Raw genomic sequence first — 22,946 nt, forward strand, 5'->3', positions numbered from 1 at the left:
AAATTGCAACTCCAGGGCCCAACTGCTAAGAAGCAGAGTCAGCCACTTCAGAAATGATGCTCTGCAACGCGTCACTGGGGTCCAAGTTCCAGATCTGACTGTGTGAAACAGATTTCAAAGCTTGCAAACAACAGCTCCTGTTTATTGATGCCGAGCCTCTACCTGCTCACATTTTCTCCATCCTCACAACAACCCTGAGTTATTACCATGAGCCCCATTTCGCAGAGAAAACTGAGGCCCAGAGACATTAAGCAGCACACCGGGGTTGCCGAGCTGGTGAGTGGACGGAATAAAGGCACTGGGCTCCGAGGCCATGCTTTCAGCCACCACACTTCCAGCCGACCTAAGTTTTTCAGAGTGGTGTTAGGTTTCCAAAATTGAGAGGAAGGTACAGAGATTCCCCATATATTCCCCACCAGAGCAGTGCATCTTTTACAATCAATGAGCCGGCACTAACACATCAAAATCACCCAAAGTCTGTAGTTTACATTAGGGCTCACTCTTGGTGGTGTACATTCTATGGCTTTGGACAAATTGATAATGACAGGTACCCATGGTCATAGTATCACACAGAGTAGTTTCATTGCCCTGAAGATCCCCTGTGTTCTGCCTGTTCATCCCTCCCTCTTCCCTGACCCCTGGCAACCAGGGATCTTCCCACTGTCTCCACACTTCTGCTTTTTTTTTTTTTTTTTAACATTTTATTTACTTGGGAGAGCAAGTGAGCACGCACACCGGCAGGGGAGGGGCAGAGGGAGAAACAGACTCCTCACTGAGCAGGGAGCCCGACGCAGGGCTCGATCCCAGGACCCTGGGATCAGAACCTGAGCCGAAGGCAGATGCTTAACTGGCTGAGCCACCCAGGCGTCCCCTCTACACTTCTGCCTTTTACATAATGTCACACGGTTGGAATCATACAATATATGACTGGCTTCTTTCACTTAGGAATATTAATTTAAGGTTCCTCCATGTCTTTTCATGGCTTGATGGCGCATTTCTTTTTAGTGCTAAATAATACCCCATAGTCTGTTTATCTATCCATCCACCCAAGGACATCTTGGTTGCTTGAAGTTTTGGCAATTATAAATAAAGCTGCTATAAACATCCATGTGCAGGTTTTGTGTGGACGTGTTTGTAACTCCTTTGGGTAAATACCAAGGAGCAAACGTGCTGGATTGCCTGTTAAGAGGATGTTGAGTCTTAGAGAAACCACCAAGCTGTCTTCCAAGCACCTGTACCCTTTCGCTTTCTCGCCAACAATGAGTAAGAGTTCCCGTTGCTCCACACCCTCGTCTGCATTGGGTGCTGTTCAGCCTACTTTAAAAAACTTAACGAAACACCAGCACCTGCTCTAAGATGTCCACTGCTGTTAAAAAAGAAAAGATTCAATCTGCATTTTAGTGCCAGCCTGGGGGTCAACCTGGGGGTCAAGTCTGGGCCCAGATTTTCATCAGCTGGTTTTGGAAGTTCGGTATTGAAAAGACTTGGCTGGACGCTCAGCTCTGCTACTGACAATTACGTGAGCCCAGGTGAATCTCTCCTCTCCTGCCAGCCTCAGTACTCTTGTCTGTAAAATGGCAATTAAAGACAATAGATGGGCGCCTGGGTCGCTCAGTCATTAAGCGTCTGCCTTCGGCTCAGGTCATGGTCCCGGGGTCCTGGGATCGAGCCCCACATCTGGCTCTCTGGTCAGCGGGGAGCCTGCTTCTCCTTCTCCCTCTGTGCTTTCCCCCTCTCTCTCTCAAATAAATAAATAAAATCTTTTAAAAAAAGGCAATTTATAAGACACACCCAGTCAGAGAAAGCCAGTGGTTCTCAACTGGGGGTGGTCTTGCCTCCCTGGAGGCATCTGACAATGTCTGGAAACATCTTTGGCTGTCAAGCTTGGGGAGGGTGGGGGGTGCTCCTGGCATCTAGTGGACAGAGGCCAGGGGTGCTGCTGAACACCCTACAGTGCTCGGCTCCCCCACGAACAGGGAATTATCCGGCCCCCAACATCAGCCGTGTGAGGGTGAGCATTATTATTTCTCAGTGTCACAGAGAGGACGAGATGGTATGATATTTTTGCAAGGCTCCTAGCACGGTGTCTGGCATAGGACAGACTCTTCAAGACAGTCTGCTGTCTCTCACTCTGCCTTTCTCCCATCAAGGCCAAACTGAGAAGCATCGTGTGTATGAGTCTGACTTGGGTTCTCAAGTCAAAACCCCTGACAGGCCCCCTCACTGTAGAGCAAAGCGAGTCACCTCCCCTCTCTGAGCCTGTCTCTTCATCTCTAAAGATGGGGGTAAGTACAAAAATAGAAAGAAAACCTCTTAGCACAAAATCCAATGCATGGCAGCTGTTATCATTTGGCTTTTATTTCTAAGGTGTAAGGTGTTTTATTTTGATCTAAGATCATATAATACATGCACGTCGCTCTGAAATTCACATAATAGTACAAGATTGATACTTAAGAGAAATCTCACCTCCAGCCCTGTTCTCTGGGGCCAACCACTGTCAACTTTTTTAGCTGTTCTTTCTGGTAATGATCTCCACATCTCTAAATAATATGCTGACATGGCCATTTCTTGATGTGTCAGTTTTAAGCTTGATTTTACACTCGTTGCCCTATCTTGTTTCACCCAAATCAGAAGCATACTTTCCTGGAATCACAGAATCTTAGCGGTGGAAAAGACTTGTATATTGTCTAATCCTGATATTTCCAGACTTTTACGTTCCACAAACTGGTAATTTTATAAAGGACATTGGAACACCCAAATATAGGAAGGGCACAGTCTCAAAGGACAGTCCTTTAAATAAACATCAATTTCACTTTCTGGATTAAAACCTCACCACTCAAGCCTTTTTGGCCTGGCACATGAACCAGTGTTTGTGAACCTCTGCTCAAGTTTGCGTCCTAGCTCAACACTGGCATCCCTGTAAACATCACCCAGGGTCTGCTTGAATTCTTCTAGGGACGGTCCACTCACTACTGCATGAAGCAACCTCCTCGCAGCATGAGAAGCTCTAACTAGTTGGAACTGTCCTTGCGTCCTTTACTTATGTGGTCCTAGCTCATTCCTGGGAACTCTAATTTCCTCAAAAAAGGGCCTCTTCTCTCAAGCCACACGCTTATTCTGCCCTCCTTCCCTAACGATCCCTCCACCAATCTCCCTGTGCTCCTTCCAGCCTCCAAATGTGATTTTCTTCTCCAAACATCTCCCAGCTCCTTCGGATGAGGGTCCACGAGACTATGGGATCCCGACTCTTCAAGAGTTAGTCCTGCTAGCCCTCCCTTCCCGCCAGCTTCAAGGAAACTCTTTAAGTGACTTTATTATTATTATTGTTTTTTTGTATGACTTATTTGTGATGGCAGAGCACGTCTCCAGGCCTCTCCCACCCCACAGTTCCCTGAACCTGCTCCAAACCCTCAGGAACAATGCCTCCATTTTGCTATTTTCTCATATGTTTCTCTCCTTATGATAGTCTGCCCTTGCTAAAAGTAGCTGTTGGCAGCAGGATCCGCATTTAAAGTAGCCTGGGTGGGAGAGCAGGGCCGGAACACAATGTGCTCTTGTTGGAGGGAAGAATTTGCTTGTAGTTTGGAGGTAGAGGCCCCTGACGGTGCGGTGCCACTTCCGGGCCACACAACCTTCGGGAACCCCTTCCACAAAGCAGTGCCTGAAAGCCCCCCTTCCCGTCCACATCCTGACCTGGCAGAGGAGGGAAGGGAGACCCCAGCACGACCGAGGTCAACGTTCCATGAGCAAATGTAACATCACCACCCCAAGCACTAGTGACTGTATGCGCCCAGCGATGTGGTAGATGCTACCCAAAGAAGAGCTCTCATCCTGGAGACAGCTCCCCAAGGGCACAGACCAGGGGGTGGTGACCAATCCAGACTCTGGAATCCACGAGACTTGGCTTCCAATTCTATCTCTGCCCCTTACTGGTGTCCTAAGACTCTGGACCTCTGTGAACCTCAGTCTTCTCATCCACAAAATGGGGACAACAGTACTTACCGCATAGGGCTGAGCTGAGGATAAAATGAGATGTGTAAGACAGCCTTCGCCGCACTTGGCACCTAGCAGGTGCTCCATAAATGGTAGATGTTACTACTATCATCATCGTCATCTTTGTCTGACAAAAACAGAATGGTCAAAGCAATCCTGGAAAGATCAGAGCCTTATGCCCCCAGCAGACTTCCGCTGATGGTTTTGAGTTCCCATTCTTCCGTCCATTCAAACTCCTGTCCCTGAACCCACTCAGCAGAGTGATGAAGCCAAGAAGAGTGATCTCTGAGCTCGACCTCCTTGGTCCCAATCCCACCGTCTCCACTACGGAGCTGTGTCATCTCCGGCAGAATATTTAACCTCTATACCTCAGTTTACTCATCTGTAAAGTGAGGATAATTAAAATATCTACTTCCGAGTTGCAGGAGGGAGTAAATATATGTGAAGGGCCTAGAACAGTGTCCCCACAGCACAGGAACCATGACATTAGTGTTATCTGTTAACATTATTTGTCGTAATTGTAAGTGTTCTCTTGCTTGAAATCCTACTGCCATGCTGGGTAAGAGGCTACCACTCCGAGGCACTTCTTGGCTACAATAAAGGAAAATGACTGGAAGGGTTCCCATTTCCTTACCCAAGACACAGGGCTCCCATATGCTGCTAGTCTGTCCACTGTGGGCCCACAAGATGACCTGCACTGATTTACTCGACTCGGGTATCCCATGGCACACGCTCTCTCCCAGAGTAAAAATAAGACTTCAGGATGTGCAAAGTAATGATGTGCAGCAAACCATGGTAAGCTTTCCCCTACCAAGGTCTCACATTTATTTTTGATTACTTTTTAAAACAGGTTCTACATCCACATGATTCATAATAAAAATTATAAAGGAATGTAGTGAAAAAGTCTCTTTCCCATTCCTCTCTGCCCCCATAGCCACTTTCATTAGTTTCCTTTCCAAGACAGAGTAAGAGTGAGAGTGAGAGAGAGAGAGAGGGAGAGAGGGAGGGAGAAGCAGACTCCCTGCTGAGCAGAGAGCCCAACATAGGACTTGATCCCATGACCCTGAGATCATGACCTGAGCCAAAGGCAAACACTTAACTGAGCCACCCAGGCACCCCTCTTTTCCAATTTTTTTACGTAAATAGAAGCAAATATGCATGTATATTCCTATTCACTCCACTATTTTTTTTCAACAAAAAGTAGCATACTATACAACTTCCTTTTGTAATATTTTTCTGGAGGTTTTAACCAAATTAGTGTCTAGAGAGTATCTGCATTCTGTTTGACAGCTGCACAGTGTTCCATTGCACGGATAAACCATACTCTATGGAACCAGTTCTCTATCTGAGCATCTGCAGTGTTCCCCAACTTCTGCTGTTACAAATAACGCCACGCAAAGACTTGCACGCGCTACTTTGCACGTGGACAGTTGCGATGGATTCCTAAAAGAGGGATCACTAGGTCAAAGGGTGGGTGCACCTGTAATGTGGATAGACCCTGCCAAGCTGGGTCTGGAAGGAGCTCCAAAAGGACCATTCAGATACACATTCCGACCAGCAAGAGATGAGAGTGTTTGCTTCCCCACGGTCTCGCCAGCAGAGTACGTTAGCCAACTTTGGAATTGTTGCCAATCTTCTGGGTGTGGTTTTAATTGCATATCTCTCATTTTAAGTGAGACAGAACATCTTTCCCCTTTCTTGTTCTGTGGACTGCCTGTTCATATCTTTTATCTGTTTTTCTAAGAAATTATTGTTCTTGTCTTCTGATCAATTGCTAGGAACTCTATTTTATATGTTAGCGAAAACCAGCCTCTTTTTCTGTGTTAAGCGCCACAAAAATGCTCCCTGGTTTGTCATTTACCTTTTGATTTCACGGATGGCGCTTCTGCCATGCGGATGTGCTTATGTGGGGTCAGCCATCAATCTTTCTTTCCTACTCCTTGAGTTTTTGAATAAGCCTCTGTTATGGATTGAATTATGGCCCTCGAAAAGATCTGCTGAAGTCCTAACCCCAGGCACCTCAGAATGTGACCTTATTTGGAAATAGTCTTTTGCACATGTAATCAGTTAAGAGGAGGTCATAGTGGAGGAGGGGTCCCTCAATTCAGTATGACTGGTGTCCTTCTAAGAAGACAGGCATGTGAAGACACGCAGGGAGAAGCTCATGTGATGACAGAGGCAGACATGGCAGGGTTGCAGCTACAAACCAAGAAATGCCAAGGACTGGAGGCCACCACCAGAAGCCAGGAAGACGTAAGTCCTCAGAGAGAGCATGGCCTTGTGACACCTTGCTTTTGGGCTTCTCACCTCAGGAGAGAATACGTTTCTGTTGTTTTAAACCACTAGGGTGATGATACTTTGGTATAGAAGTCCTAGAGCTAATACCATTTATCTCCGAATTTCTAGCCTAGGAGTCCTATGCCTCATTCCTCCAGGTTCTAGAAACTATGGACATGACACATCATGGAAATGTCATATATCATCGAGAGAGAGAGAAGGCTCAGTTATTCCCAGGACAACCTTGAAGGAAGGGACAAGGCAATGGCAAAAATGACCCACCGAGGGCCCTCCTAAATGACAGTGTTAAGAAAGTGGGGACCACCGATGGGAAAGTGTCACCTTGATCCAAACATCATGAACTTGAGAGCGGTGTCCATCTGCAGCTGCTCAAACCTTTGTCTTTCCCAAACTCTGTCATATTCATGTCCCTGACATGGTGCTACTGTTACTTCCTTAATATTTTCTTTGAATGGACTCAGTTTTAAAAGACTTAAACTTAAATCAATATACTTAAAAAGGAAATTTTTTTTTAAATCGCAAATATAAAATGCTGCCCCAAACTAGAAGGTAATTAGAAGAATAAATATCACGAACCCACAAGCAAGATATTCGGCCCCTCCAGAGCCTGCTGCCTGTCTACTGACTCTTTTCTTTTCAGTGAGAATCAGCGAGTGTTTGGTGTTCACAACCACCTAGCACAAATCTGAGACTTTCTTGTGGATTTAAAAGAATTGAAAGGGAATGCAAATGAGATTTTTAAAAAATCGCTATGTGATTTCATGTTATCCAGTGCTCTCTTGGCATAATAACATTGAAACACCCTCCCGTGGAAGGTGTCCCAGGCTTTGGGACAGACTGGCTTAGTAGGTACGAGTTCTAGATAAGAGACTGGGTTATGTGAAAACACCGCTTTTGCTACAGACTTGCTGTGGGTTTGCGGGCACCTTCACCTCCCTAAGCTTCTGTTTCATCTTCTGTGAAGAGGAGCATGTTAACTCAGAAGCCAGATGTTGGGGGTCTCTGAGGAGTAAATGACATAATGTGTCCCACTTTGTCTCACTATTCAGTAATTGCCAAGTACCACTCTTATTATGAGATGGATAAATAGACAGACAGACAGATATAGATTGTTTTTGCTGGTAGTAATTTTTAAATTTTTTTCATTTGGAAATAATTTCAAACTTACTAGTACAAAGAACAGGTGCATAGGTTTTACCCAGATGCACTTGCTGTTAGCATCACATCTCATGTAATTTGTCAATTGCATGCTCTCGCTCTCTCTCTCTCACACACACACACTCATCTGTTTTTTTCTGAACCATTTCAGAGTAAGTTACATACATCATGCCCTTTACTCCTGAATACTTCAGTGTCTATACCCTAAGAAAGCACAGCCTCTTATGGAATCACAAGACCATCATCAGCATCAGCAAATTCAACACTGATACAGAATCTGATCAGTGAGACCTGATGCTCTCAGTATTACAATTTGTCACCTGACTACTGATGTCCCTTAGGGTGCTTTTCCCTCCCACCTAGGACCCAGTATAGACTTAAGCCCTGTGGTTAGCAGTCATATCTCTTTAGGCACCTTTAAATCTAGAAACCTTCCTCAGCCTGTCTCTGCCTTTAACGACATTGGCATTTTGAGGAATAAGGTGCCTTTTTGGTAACAGAATGTTCTGCATTCTAGGCTCATCTGTTGCTTCCTCATGATTAGATTCCAGTTACGTGTTCTTGGCCAGAACGTTACAGGGGTGATGGTGTGTGCCTCTCACGGTATCACATCCGGCCTTCCCTCGCTGATCAGGCTAATGCTGATCACCCAGTCCATGTGCCAATTTCTCCATGACACAGTGAGCTATCTTCCCCCTTGAAATTAATAAGCCATCTGTGGGGAGAGCCTTTAAGAGCATCCAAATAGCCTACTCATCAACATCCCGCAGCCCAGATTGAATATCCATGGATGATTCCTAACTGGACCAATCATTACCAGAACGGTTGGACCATGATGTATGTCTAACCCGGCACCCCCCCCCATGTTTCCAGCTGGCCCTTGTCATTCCACTGTGGACAAGAAACCTCCCTCTCTCCTGTTTACCTACTTATCTGTTATTAGTAATATGCTCACGGACTCATGTTTTTTCTTTTTTTTTTTAAGATTTTATTTATTTATTTGACAGAGAGAGACAGAGCGAGAGAGGGTGCACAAGTGGGGGAGAGGGAGAAGCAGGCGTCCTGCCGAGCAGGGAGCCCGATGCGGGGCTCGATCCCGGGACCGGGATCATGACCTGAGCTGAAGGCAGATGACGGCTGAGCCACCCAAGTGCCCCGTTTTAAAAGATTTTATTTATTTATTTAAGAGAGAGAGAGAGAGAGAGAAATAACAGGAGGGGGGAGGGGCAGAGGGCGAGGGAGGAGCAGACTCCCTGCCGAGCAGGGACCCTGACTCGGGGCTGGATCCCAGAACCCTGAGATCATGACTTGAGCTGAAGGCAGCCACTTAACCCACTGAGCTGCCCACATGCCCCTCATGTTTGGTTTGTAATTCACTATTTGATGCTCTGATGTTCCTAGATGAAAGCTAGCTACTGTTACATTGCAAAATTCACTGTTTATTTGAATATAAAACAAGCCATGCACCTATTTTCAGAATGAGCAGCAGAGTATACAAAGTGAAAAATGAAAGTCGCCCTCTTTCCCCATTCCACTCCCCATGGGTAAGGGCAGCTCACTATTTCCTCTCCCACCGTCCAGAACTTCCCTAAGCATCTAAGATGACTACTAGTACTACCCAGACTGTGGCTCTAGGATGCAGTTAGGGGCCCCCTGACCTGGCTCGGGTTGTTCACCAAATCCCCTTACACTCCCCTTCCCCAGGGTACAGGTGCCCTGGTTATCAAAAACTGTTCTTCCCCAAACCAAAAGTTGGTGAGGGTGCCCCCCCCGGGGGGGGGGGCAAAGCTAAGATTTTTCCCTCCCCTTCTGTGTCTCAGATCCCTTATCGGCAAAATTAGGTCAACGTTATCGCAGAGAAATGAGTCCAAATGCTATGAAAAGGCTTTCAAGAGGGCTTTAAAAAATGAAATGGAGTTTTATTATGATGAGAGGAAGCAGGGCAACTGGGTAAATGGAGCCAACTGAATTTGTCCGCAGCTAGTGGGAGAAAGGTCCATTCAAACTTTAAGTAAATGAAAAATAATCGAATAACCCATGGTATTCATGGCATTCTCCAACCCAGCTTTAGGAAGAGCTGGGTCCAGATGCTCAAGTGATGTCATCGGGAATCGTGTGCCTCTGTATGGTGCCTCGGGTTTAATCCTGGGGGCCTTCATTGTCCGGCAGGCCGCCTCCCAGCAGGATGGCCACAGTCCCCCAGCTTAGCCAGCCAGAGCCAAGTGCCCAGGACGGGGCCCCACTCAGCTCATACCTGGTGCCCGAACAAGCCCGGAGGGCAGAGGGATGGAATGCTGTGCACGTCCAGGTCTACACAGGGGCACACAGGTCTACACCTAGAACTGGGGAGTAAAGTGATGGCCTGAAAGTGCAGTGGGAACCAGAAAGGAAGGGAAAGAAGGAAAACTGGAAGATGGACGGGCTGCCAGCCATCATCCACTGCAGAGGACGAAACACAGAAATGAGACAGAGTAAGTCATGGATGCCCTTTGTAAACTGTAAAGTGGGGTGCAGGCATAAGACGTCATTCTCCAGGGGCGCCTGGGTGGCTCAGTCTGTTAAGCGTTTAAGTGTCTGCCTTCGGCTTGTGATTGTGATCTCAGGGTTGTGGGATCGAGCTCCACGTAGGGCTCCCCGCTCAGCGGGTAGTCTGCTTCTCCCTCACCCTCTGTTCTTCCCTCTTCCCCAGCCCCCTCCTGTTCTCTCTCTCCCCCTCTCTCAAATAAATAAAATCTTAAAAAAAAAAAAAGAAAAGAAAAGAGGTCATTCTCCAGCCCTCCACACAGAACCTCAAATGCTAAACTAACCGTCTGGGCCTGTCTTGTCTCACCTACTCGTCTCCAAGCTCTTTGAGGGGAGGACCAGGGTATTTCTGTCCCCTAGTCTCCACAGCTGCTGGCACAGCCTCCCCACCCCAGAGGCTCCCCAAAAGCCGGCCAAGGTTTGGCTACAGCTAGATGTCCTGGCAGGGTTTGGAGAGCTGGCCAGCTTCCAGGCTGGGAAGAAGTGACCTGGGGCCAACAGGGGCAGACCTGCTCGGCAGGTAGTTAGGATTAACCTCTAGAGGGGAAGGGTCTGGACTGATCTAGAAAAGGAAATGTGCATTGTGCTGAAGCCAAAGTAGGTGAGCAGAGCCCGTGAAGACTTGCCAGTCAACCACAGGCATCCAAGCAGCTCCTACTTCTCCCAGGGGGATGGCGGGTTGTGCCTCCTTGCACAACCTGCAAAGGCAGCCTCCGGCCATCTGGAGAGGTCTAAGGACCAGTGCTGGAGACACTGCCCCAGCTTCTGTCTTCATGTCACTGGGGCCGGGAGTGAGGGAGACACACCTGCTCTCCCCTCCCAGAAGGGGGAAACCGATGAAGCACAGCTGAGGGAAGTCAGAGGCTGGGGGAGCAGGGAGTGCGTGACTGACCTGTTTACCTCTCAAGAGGAGACTGGAGTGCAGTGACTCTCAGACTCTGGGATTCCACCAACTAGAAAATCTCAAAAACAAGAAAAACCTGGGGGAACCCACAGAAAGGGGCTGCTATTTTGATTTGTCGGGTGAAGTGTTTAAAAACAACAGATGAGAAATTTTGCAGTCAAAAAAACCCAAACACGTCAGCACCCTCAATGGAAAGAAAATTAAAATAACAGACCGTTCTTTAAATTGAACCAGTCTAGCTTCATGAAATTCCCCGCATGCACCTCATTTCCCTCGTTTTGCCATGGGCCAGCTGTCAGGGTCCGAGTCCCATGTGTAGCTGTTTGACAAAAAGTGCACAAGCTTCGTGCAGCCCAAGAATCATGAGTTCAAATCTTGATGCTGCCATATCCTGGTTTTGATGTGTTAAGTGAACCACTTCATCCCTCTGCACTTAGTTTCCTCACCCATAAAATGGGGACAGCAGTTCCGACCTTGCAGGAGTCCGTGTACCTGCTGTGTGCCCAGCACTCTGCTCAGTGCTGGGAACACAACAATGAAAAGCCAGGCACAGCCGCGGTTTAAAGGGGCCAGACAGATTTGTGCAAGCCATTACACAATTAAGTGTTTAATGACAAATTTAAGTGCTTTGAGGAAGTACAAGGTGTTAGGAGGGTTTACAAACATAGGGGTGGGCTGACCACCTGACCACTCCCGAGTGCTGTGAGAATCACATCACAACAATCATTCACGATCTGTCACATCCACAAACCACCTGTACGATTTACATATTTTTCTTTAAATGGATTCTTTTATCCCGCTTAGATAAATGGATCTTCATTCTAAGAAATACATGGCTCATTTATGTACTTTCAAGGTTATCTCTCTATATTTTGTCCTAACAGATACAAAAATTAACACATCAATATTAAAAAAAAAAAAAGTTCCAGAGCTCACTTTGGAAAATGGAAAGATAATCTTCACATGACTGCCTGGCACCCAGCAGGCATGTTGAAAGTGCCAGCCCCTCTTCTCTTGGTCAGCTGTCCTAGAAAGTGATGATCATTTTGAAAACTTGGTATCCCCACTCTTCTTTCCATGGACCCTCCCCCCAATACGCCCCCTAATGAAGGAAAGGCAATCTGAATCCAACCTTAGCCCCGCGCACTGATACACCATTGAAGAAGAGTGAAAAACAGTTGGCTTCATGTCCCGGCTTAAATTTACAGTGAAGTCCAGAAATGCTATCCCAGAGCCAGGGAAAAAACACTTTCATCCAACTCAGGAGGAAATCCCATAAATCAGCATATCACATACATGCACATGCATGCGCACACACGTATGGGCACATACAGACTCTCACACACGCCCTTTCTTGAGCAATTAAAATTTTAACTCTTTTGAATTTCTTAACTCAGTTTGATATTTCAAATTTCAGAGAAGTGGGACAGATTTAGGTCAGAGAAGTTTAATTCTGCCTTTAAAAAAAATAAATGGGACCTGTGGCCCTGGGATGCCAGGGTCACAAAAGTAATGCTGGCTGAGAGGGGAAGGTGGTGTTAGTGAGTGGAGGGGGCTGGCTATTTTCGACACTGATGTATTCTGTTTGCATATTAAATTCATAGAAATTTTCTTCCCTGCTACCAAATAATAATGCTCTGTACCCTTCGCTTTTAAACAAGTAGCCTCTTCAGTTGACTTTTGGTTCTTTGTTTCTGATAAAGCACAAGTTCAAGAGACATGTTACTTTCCTCCTCATTCCACCAGAAGCGACCCAGGAATGGAAACGCCACCATGGCAAGTGACATTTGGCCCCAGTGTCCAGGGATGCTAGAGGGAGGGGTGGGGCCTGTGGCAAACGGAGATCCTCCACTGTCACCATGGAGGAATGCAGATCTCCCAATGGTCCAAGAGAAGCCAGAAATCAGAGTTTTTCTATGGACTCTCCTGATTTTTAAGCACTGGCAACTCATTCAAATCAAAACACTCCTGGGCCAAAGAAAGCACATCTAGGGGTAGAGGTGGCCACAGGCTGCCCGTTTGTGACCTCTGATGAAGGAGGAAGAAAACTGGCTAGGAATCCAGAGATCTGGGTCTGGCCAAAGCTCTGAGACTGACTTTGCGCACCCTGCCCCCTCACCCCCTTGGTCTCCCAGAGCCTCAGTTTTCCCATCTGTAGCATGCCAGGGCTGGCCTGCCTTCTGTCCACGTTCTGCCATCTAGCAGCCTTCTCCGGAAAAGCAGTAAGTGGAAAGACTGGCGTATCTGGGCCATGAAAGTGGGGCATAATTTGACACCATTTCAAAAGGCAGTAATTCAACGAGAAATGTTTCTCTTCCCCGGCTGAGGTTTTTGGAGGCAGTGGGCGTGTTTTTAAAAAAACACAAGACACCAAGTCAGGAATTCCATCAGGAGAAACGTGGCAGCCCCGAATGGGCTCACATCTGGGGATTTGCTTGTTGAGAGAACATGCCGTTCTGCTTTCGACAAATGACAACGCAAGGCAAGAGACTGTGGGGCTGAGGTCGGCTCCTCCGGGAGCCCAGAGAGCAAGTCAGTGGTCCGGGACCCGCTGCCTGGTGAGCAGAGTAGAAGCACAGGGAGAGGCCTTCTATCTCCATGACCCACTCTGCCCAAAAAGGAAAAGAAAAGACCAAACCTCAAAGCTTTCAGGCACGATGAGCTTCACAGCCCCTGTGCCCACCCCAGCTTCGAAGGTAAGTCAGTCTTCGTCTAGGATTAAACCTGGCTTTCTAATTCCCTCTCTCAAATGGTCCTGAGATCCAACCCCCCCGCCGACCCCATTTGCTAAATGTGGACTCTGCACCAGGCACAGTACTCAGTGCCTTAAATGCATTATCTCCTTTCATCCCAGAGCAACTCTCAACACACCCATTCCACAGATGAAGAAACTGAGGCTCAGGCAGCCAAGCTATTAAGTGGTGGAGTCTGGATTGAAGCCTATGTCTGCACAAAGCCAAAGCCTCCAAAGCTACGGACTACTGAATTTTTTTTTTTTAAGATTCCACAGATAAGAGAGATCATATGGTATTTGTCTTTCTCTGACTTATTTCACTTTAACACAATGCCCTTGATGTCCCCCCATGTTGTTACACATGGCAGGATTTCATTCTTTTTTATGGCTGAATAATGTTCGGTTGTGCACATATATTCCACAATTTCTTTATCCATTCCTCTATCAGTGGACACAGGTTGTTTCTAAATCTTGGCTGTTAAAAATCATGCTGCAACAAACATGGGGACGCATATTTTTTTGTGTTTTTGTTTAACGTTTAGATAAACTGAATGAAAATATTTTAAAAAGTATGGGTTCTGCCATGGAATATTAATCTTCATGGGGTGACTCCAACAAATCTGTCAGGGCAAGGGTCCAGCGATGGATCCACTGAGCAGAACCAGCCTGTGCCTGCAGAAACAACTGGAGAGCTCTTTCCAAACAAGGGAGACGGACTCAGCTCCTCGGGGGGTTCCTTTGCAAAGTTTCTCTGCCTCCTTTCCTCAAAACAAAGAGGAGACATAGGAGAGCCAAGAAAACACGGTGGGACCCAGGGCGGTGGCAGGGTGGGACATCTGGCCTGGCCACGTTCCAGCAGGGCCATTTCGGGCACGTTCCTTCTCCAGTGGCTGCCACGCCTTCTCTAAGATGGGATACTAAAAAAGCCCCCTCCTGAAGAAGGAAGGGGACGGTGCATTTAAGCACCTGCTCAGGGCCAGGTTGACAGAAGGTGCTCCCAACCTTCCTTCCCAACCGCCCATTCCCGTCTTCGGGAAACAGCAGCTCCATCCTCCCAGATGCTCAGGCCCAAAACTTCAGTCACCCTGGACTGCTGTCCCTTCCCAGACCCATTCCGTCAGCCAATCCCATCGGCTCTATCTTCAAAATACACCCCAAGTCCAACTATCCACCGGCCCTGCTGCCCCTTCCTTCCCCGCACCCCTTGCCCTGTCCCTGACCCTGTCTCCTGATCAGGTCACCAGGACCTCTTGCTTCAACAGTCTCCCGACGCCTTCGTAGCCTGTTCTCACAGCTAAACGATGCTGCTAAACGTCAGGTTCCAGCCCTCCTCTGCTTGGAGTTCTCTGGGGGCTCCCACCTCACCCTCACACAGAACGGAGGCCACAAAGGCAAGCATGGCCTAAAATGCCCTAAATCTCCAAAATGCCCTGTACCACGTCTCCCAGCCCCCTCCCCTCACTCTGCTGCAGGCACAGTGGACTCCTGGCTACTCCCGAGCACACTCCCCACCATCCGCTCAGGGCTCTGGGGTGGGTTCTTCTGCCTTCCCCACCAGCCTGCAAGAAATGGCTGCTGGATTTGCAGGAACTGTGTGAGCTGCTTAAACCCCGGGTGGCTTGCAATAGGCCACAATGGGAGTCTTTACCCCATGGGAAGTGGCAAACACTACAAATCAGGGCCTTTTATTTCCAGAGAGCCAGATGACTGGGTGTCACTTCAGTGACCATTCTATTTTAAATTAAAATTGATGAAAAACACCACTCTTCCCTGCCGCATCCCACCGCTCCCTTTTCTACTCCCTGTTCTGTTTTTTCTCCATAGCACTCAGCATTTTGTCTCTCTCACACACACACACACACACACACTTGTGTCCTTGGTTGTGTTCTTGTCTGCTGCCATTGCCTTCCCTGAAAAATATAAGCTCCACGAGGGCAAGAACCTGGTGGGTTTTGCTCTCCCCTGCTCGCTAAGTGCCTGGAACAGTGGCTGCCTCACAGTGGGTGTTCAACAAATGTGTGTTGGATGGATGAATGGTACCCATCGTTGTAATGAGGGGAAACCTAAGCAGGGAAAGTGTTTCAGACCCTTGATAGGATCTGAGGCACAGGCGAAAGGCCCAGAAGAAAACACCACATTGTACACAGTACTAGCCCAGGGGACTGATCTCCCGCTCTGGACATTCAGGCCCCCCTTGGGTTTCTACCGCAGACAACCTCTATGAGCTACCATGATGCAGTAGGCAACACACTGGACTGGTCTTGGGACAATGCACTCCCTGAGCCGCAGCTCAGAAACAGAGCTGGAGGAGATGTCCCAGGTCCTCTGGTCCCTCTTCCCCATCCCCTACTCTTCAACAAGACTTGATGGCTGCCCACGCTCCCCAGTAGAACCTACTGTTTGCAAGAATGTTGAAAGTGGCATCCACCGTGGCCCCTCTCAGCTAAAAGAGTCTCCAAAGACTCTTTAAGACAGTCAGCCTCTCATCCAATGCTGAATTCCTTCTATAACATCTTAGACAGGCAGTTGTAAACGGCCTCAATGGTTGGCAAGTCTACCTATGATTAAACCAGAATCAGCCAACTCATAACCTTTACTGCCAAACCTAGGCAGGGCTGCTGGGCCACGACGGAGAGCAAGAACAGTGCTTCTCACTTATGTTAACTCTTTGTACCAAACCGGTGACGGGTGCCCAGCACCCGGGGACCTATTTACTTCTATAAGGGGGAGTGGTCCCTATGTGGACACGTGAAATGCCACCCCAAAATGCACAGATGTCTGCCATGAAGAACTGTCCAACCCCACATGTTACTAGTGCCAGGGTTGAGAAGCCCTGACTTACCTGAAGACACATGCTTTCCTCCCATTTTGTTCATACTAGTGACCAACTTGGTTTATGCTTCATTTTCAGAGTTTTGATGGAGACCTGACTACAGGAGAGATTTCCTTTCTTTCTTTGTTGACTGTAGGGCAGCCAACAGCACCATCCCCATGGTCAGGTCAAGGGCAACTCACCCTGAGCCCCAGTGTTGGGGAGACAATAGGGCATGGTGGGGACTGTGGTGAGCTAAGACCCATCCACCTAAAAGAGGTTTCCCAACTCCAGTCCACTGAAGTCATGTGGGAATGTGGGCACAGCGTTGACAGATCTTCTGATTTTTTAATGGAAGCCAGAAGTCTGCCTTCTTGTGTGAAATGTCCAGATTTTCAAGTGTTGGCTCTATTTTCTATTTAAAATATTCTGCAGACCAAACAAAACGCATCTTGGCTGCCAGCTTGCCATCTCTGAGCTGCCTTGGACTTTACTGCAGTGTCACTAGATGGAACATGAAGAAATCCAGTGGGTGCTGTGACAGAGGGCAAAGGTCAGAGGAGGAAAGGAAATGCAGGCGGATTGCCAGAGGCCCAAGAATGTAAGCACAGCATAGCCAGGATCACTCCTCTACTCCAAGTGACGACGACTCTGTTCTGACTTTTCCTCCCAAGTTCAGTGCATCTCCCATGCTGGGCTAGAGCCTCCCAAGTACTGAGTGCTAATTTTGCACAAGACGCTATGAATAAAGATGAACCTCCCTTAAACACCCTTACTTGAAATAAAAGATCATCCTCTAGGCCTGTGGGAAAGGGCATACGGGAGGCAGAATTACAGCGGGTCTTACAAGTACCAACCTTACGCGAGTGTTTGAAGAGAAAAGGAAATGATACACATAAAGGGTGTATGCAGCACAGTGCCTGGAAAAATGACAAATTTCACAAATGGCACTGTAGTCCGATAGACGAGGAGTGGACAGGGCAGGAGTAGAAGTGAATTATAATGCAGTTGTGGGGTCCACAAGGAACTGGTCCACCTTCCCCTTTGAACAAATGTTGCTGACTCCAGTTTGGGAGCCTACCTTTCTCGCACTCCATCCCTACATCCAGAGGTGACACATGACAGAGTACAGAATCCTCCCAAACAGGGATATCCAGTAAGGGATGGGCATATCACCTACATTTGAGTTCTTGATCCAGCCACACCTGAAACCAGCACTCCCCAGAACTTTTCATTTCCCCAAGTCAATCAACTTTCTTTTACTTAAGCCAACCCGGAAATTTTCTGTTACTTACAACCAGAACAATCTCAACAGCCATGTGGCCCCCTGGCCCGATTTTTGCTTAACTCTGGCTTTGGGGTGAGGAAGGGACACTATGAATTCAGTGGTGAGCTCTCCTGACTCTCGCACCCCTGCTGCCCCAACCTACTGACTCAACTTCCAATCTCCTGATGTGGCCCCTCCTTCAGGGCTCTCCCCTTTTCCCTCTTCCATGTCTGTAGCCATTGGAACCTACCACCCCCGTCCCTGCAATGTGAGCAACACAAGAAGTTCCTTGCCATTCTAAACAGTGGCTGACAACCATTATGAAACCTGCAAACATTTCACCACTCCTAAATCAACCCCAGATGACAAAATAATAATCATCAGGAAACTAATGAAAACCCGAAGGAGGACAGATTTGGACCACGTTGTCATTACCCACGATGAGGGATGAGCAGGAAAACATCCTGAGAAAGACATAAAAATGAAGCAAGCTGATTGCTCCTTGGAAGAAGTCTCAGCCCCCCCGTTCCCACGAGATTCGAGGCCTACTTTTTCCTGGAAACAATTTCGAGCATCTCTTGGCATCCTTCTGGTAGGGAATTGGTAAAAAGAAAAGAGGCAGCAAGATAAAGCCTTCGTGGCTCTTCACGGAAAGGAGATTCCCAAGGTCTAGGGTGGTGCTTGGGAGAGGAGTCACAGACCAGCAGCCTGATGAGTGTTCTGCTGGTTTCTCGTGGTGACTTAAAACTCGGGGCGTGTCTCCTAAAATCCAGATTTCATTGTCTTTTGAAAGAACAGAATACCTGGCAATAGAGAGCCCACACTCCTCCCAGCTAGTGACCACGCCCATTTCATTAACTTCATCACCTGTGTGGCCACGTTGGGTATTGGAGTTTGCAATTAGTGGTTTCAGATTTAGGTCCTGTGTGTTTTTGTTTTTAAAGATTTTATGTATTTGAGAGAGTGCACAAGCAGGAGGAGGAGCAGAGGGAGAGGGCAAAGCAGGCTCCCTGCCGAGCAGGGAGCCCAACCTGGGGCTCGATCCCAGGACCCCGGGATCATGACCTGAGCTGAAGGCAGATGCCTAACTGATTGAGCCACCCACGGGCTCCTACGTCCTGTGTATTTTTTTAAATCATTCAAAAATGATACTAATTTTGATTTTGGACTAGCCTGATTGACAGAGAATAGCTGCTGGACTCTGAGCAGGACCCCACCCAATGGGGTCCCTCCACCGTGACCTCATCTGCCCCCACCCCTCTCTCATGGGCTCCAGCCACACTGGCTTCCAGGCAGCTCCCGTCTCAAGGCTTTGTGCTTGTTGTTTCTTCTCTCTAGAATGTTCTTCCACAGACAGCAGAGCTCCCTCATTCCCTGAGTGCTGGGCGCAGAGGCCGCGGGGATCCATCCACACCCCGGGGCACCCTCTATCCACCTCTTGATTTTTCCCCACAGATGTCTCACCATCTGACATTCTGTGTACTTTACATATTTGGGTGTTTATTTTTGGTCTTTCTCCACGTAATGGCAGCTCCGTGAGGGAGTAAGTAGGCTTTGATTTTTTTTGTTCTCTACTATACTCCCCGTGTCCAGAGTAGTTCCTGGTACACAGCTGGTGCTCTCTACATATTTTGGAATGAATGAATGAATGAATGAATGAACAAAAAATTTCAGTTTTCCATATTGAAGGGTAAAGGGAGGCAGAGGTGGGGGGGGAGTAAGGTGGAGAGGGAAAGTGAAAAGGGCCAACTCCATGAAGTCTGCCCACCTGGTCACTGAAGATGGGGCAGACCCTTCTGGAGAAACAGGCATTGTCCACTGGAGAAGAAAGGGGGCAAGAAGAAAGATGAAGACCCTAGAGTGAGAGCCCACGTTGGCATTGGAGTTTGCAGGACCAGGGTCTCTGCTCGGCCACGAACAGTCTCCTCACCCGTGCACGTTCTAATCCCAGATGGCTCTGACGGCCAGGCCGCCCGCCGAGGACTCGTCCTGGCAGCGTCTCACGTGGGGATGAGGAAAGCCAGTGTCTCGGGCTCCGTCCAAAGTCATCTGGAAAAACCTGAGACACTTGTCAGCTCGAGTCTCACGTCCCAGGCACCTTCCCCTCGTCTCCCGCTCCGGGCCACACCAAAGTGCTTGTGCCCCCACGGGGAGACACGATTTCTAGAGTTCCTTGCCCCTCAAGGGGTAATCAACAGCATTTCACCATCACGGGCTGTGTCTCTGGTGTTCTTCTCTGCAGGTGAGAGCTGTTTACTCGGGATGTGGACTCGCTTCATGAATGAGGAAACAGACCAGAAGAAGTTATGTGAACCCAAGGTCATGAGGCTAGTAAGGAGCAAACTCTGCATCCAGCTCAGGTGCGCTACGCTGCACCTGAAGCCACAGAATACACGAAAAGACGAAAAAAATTATAGCTAAGGCTAACGTGCCCTTTGCTTCCCTCCCATGCCTGTCTGGAATTAATGAATTGTCCAGTTAAGTAAGGTCAAAAAGAAGGTAAGTTTGATTCTTTCTATGGCAGTTAAAAGAGGCAGGAGTTATGAAGACAACCTGTAGAACCATACGCCTGCATAAAAAGCCTGGCTCTGCTTCTTATATGTTGTGTGACCTTGAACAAGTCACTTAACCTCTCTGTGCCTTACTTCCCTCAGCTAAAATGGAAATCATTATAGCACTTCCTTCATAGAATTGTTGTAAGGAATAAATGAGTTGATACCTAACTCGTTCAGAACAGATCCCAGCATGGAGTCAGCACTCAGAGGTCATTTTTATTAAGATGATATTCATTTAAAGGCAAGTCATTCTTCTTTTGAAGATCTATGACACAGACTAAATGTACCCAGACCCTAGGGTGCCCTGAGATGAGTTTAATGACATTCTTGAGAGATCTCATTAGTTTCCTCTTATTTCCCCTGAGAATGGAGTGCAGAACTGTAATTCTGACTAGTGGAAGGTTCTGCGATTTGGGGCATTTCACACCTTCGGATTGGTACTTCTTAAACATCACTCAGGAATTCTGCCAGGCCTTTGTGCCACTTTTGCTAGTAATTACCCGATGGACTTGAGTTTTAAACCATTTTTATCTTAACCCATAAAAACTTGTGAAACCATTGGTTTGAGCTGCTTGTTACATCTGTTCCAAATGTGTAATAAAATAGACAGAACTCCGAAGAAAGAAAAAATTTCGTGCATCTTTTAAGTCAATGTGGAAAGGGTCCAAGCACCCTGTTAAACGGAAGACTGCCCTTTGGAGGATTATAGATTCTTCCTGAATGTGTAAAATCCCAAGACTGTATCTACCTGAAGAACAGTGAGGAATATTTCCAGGGGCGAGTTGCCTTCACTTTTGCTCATTTTTTGGAGTACTCTGGGGTGGGCGGTTGGCAATTCCATAATATCTAAGAACACTGTTCTCAGAACTGCCGAATGTGTCCCACCCATGGCTGACCGAAGCTGTTACAAATCCAATATGGACAGCACATGCCCCGTGTCTGAGGCTCAGAGGACTTGAGTCTTCCACCCTAAGTCACACAGCAGGTGGGTGTCGGAGTGGGGAATCCATCCCACACCCTCTTCAACAGCCACCCACCCTGACAACCTGCCTCTTGGCTCCACATCATAGCCAAGGGCCTGGCCTGATCAGAGGACGAGGTCATGCCCCTCCCCTGGCTGGCAAGAAACTGCAGAGGTTCTCAAAAAATGTCCCCTAGAGAAGAATATCACAGCCCACGATCATTACTCTTTGTTGTTCAAGAAAGAATCCATTCGTTCTCAACAGCAAGGCAGGTAAAAAGCCACAAGGACCCAGGCTTGGTGAGGACGAAGGCTGTTACTGAAATGTAGGACTAGAACACAAATAACCGGTCAGTCAGGGAGAAGTCTCTGGATCGTCTGTGCGCTCATGCCAGACGGGGCTGCAGGTGGTGGGGTGGAACGGGCCTGTGCTTTGGAATGGAATCTTGCTGAGCAGCCACTGGAGTGGTCCAAGCCTCAGTTTCCCTATTTGTTAAATGGAAATACATATGTCATGGGATTTTGTTTTGAGAGGATTAAAAAAGCTTTGTCAAAGTGTCGAGCACATCAAAACTCCTGTGGGAGACTTTTAAATCCACTTCTTCCCTTCCCCATTCCCCTCCCTGCATACTGAGATGGTTTTCATTCAAAACTCTCAGATACGGACCCCTGGGTGGCTGAGTCGGCTGAGCGTCTGCCTTCAGCTCAGGTCATGATCCCAGGGTCCTGGAATCGAGTCCCACATCGGGCTCCCTGCTCAGCGGGAAGTCGGCTTCCCCCACCACCACCACCCCGCCGCCTGCCACTTCCCTGCTTGTGCTTCTCACGCTCTGCCAAATAAATAAAATCTTAAAAAAAAAAAAAAAAACCTCTCAGATGAAGGCACACCCGTACTCTTGAAATCTTCAAAGTCCCAAAAGACCAGGTTAAACATCGACAGGGGTACCCGAATCTTAGATGAGCTCACCACGGCCAGATGCAGGAGCTATTTTATCACCGTTCAGCAAATAGGGAAGCTGAGGCAGGAGCGGCAGGGCTCCCACACCCCAGCTGTTGGCAATACACCATCGTCTGTAAAATCTGGTGAAGACCAGCATTTAGACGAGCTCAGCTAGTAGACCATATCAGATCTGGAACATTCTGAGCGGGTACCATTCAAAGGTGGGGTTAGGAGAGGGCCATGCGTCTTTGGCAGGATAAAGTAGCAGAAGAAAAAAATGAGAAATCTTTTGTTTTTCTTTTTCGATTCATTAAGGTTTGTTGGGGTGAGCAAGAACCTCATTTTTTTTTCTTCCCATGACTTCCCTTTTATTTTAACGGGGAAACGTGCGTTTCAAAGACTGCTCAATAGCAGCGTTGAAGTCTCAAGTTCAATCACAATGTCCCCATTGTGGCTGGGGGACTCCTTGGCCTTTAAGCTTGGGTTATAAAAATTTGGTCTGAGCCCAAAGTCTGGCTTTAATAGAATATTTTAATTTTGTTTAATGAATATTATTTTAAATCTGTTTGGCAGTTTTAAAATGTGTTCTTTTATTTTCAAATTAAAATTTACTAATGTTCTGTGCTTTCCCAGGGGTGTAGGTGCAGCAAAGAGTGGGAGTGATGATTACACAAGCTGCCATTTATTGAGTACTTACTATGTGCCAAACACCCTGCTCCATGGTTTATGGGTGCCACCTCTCCCAGCCCTCACCACCACCCAGGGGACAGCGACCACAGCCTCCACCGTTTGGGAAGCTAA

The 22,946-nt window shown here is 47.7% G+C and overlaps 1 protein-coding gene across 4 annotated transcripts in view; it reads right to left on the reverse strand.

Annotated features, from left to right (window-relative positions):
- Positions 1-22,946, reverse strand: part of EYA2 (EYA transcriptional coactivator and phosphatase 2) — a 267,975-nt gene that overhangs the window by 235,448 nt on the left and 9,581 nt on the right. Inside the window, exon 1 of one of the 4 annotated variants that reach the window (XM_073880318.1) lies at positions 11,813-11,843. The exons of the other annotated variants lie outside the window; for them this stretch is intronic. The gene's annotated coding sequence lies outside the window, so the exon portion shown is untranslated. Of the gene's footprint in view, positions 1-11,812; positions 11,844-22,946 lie in introns of those variants that run through there. 4 annotated transcript variants of the gene reach the window in all.

The sequence above is a fragment of the Callorhinus ursinus genome, unplaced genomic scaffold (genome assembly GCF_003265705.2).
Source record: "Callorhinus ursinus isolate GAN/ISIS: 27379988/994484 unplaced genomic scaffold, GSC_fseal_2.0 scaffold38, whole genome shotgun sequence".
Taxonomy (NCBI): Eukaryota; Metazoa; Chordata; class Mammalia; order Carnivora; family Otariidae; genus Callorhinus; species Callorhinus ursinus.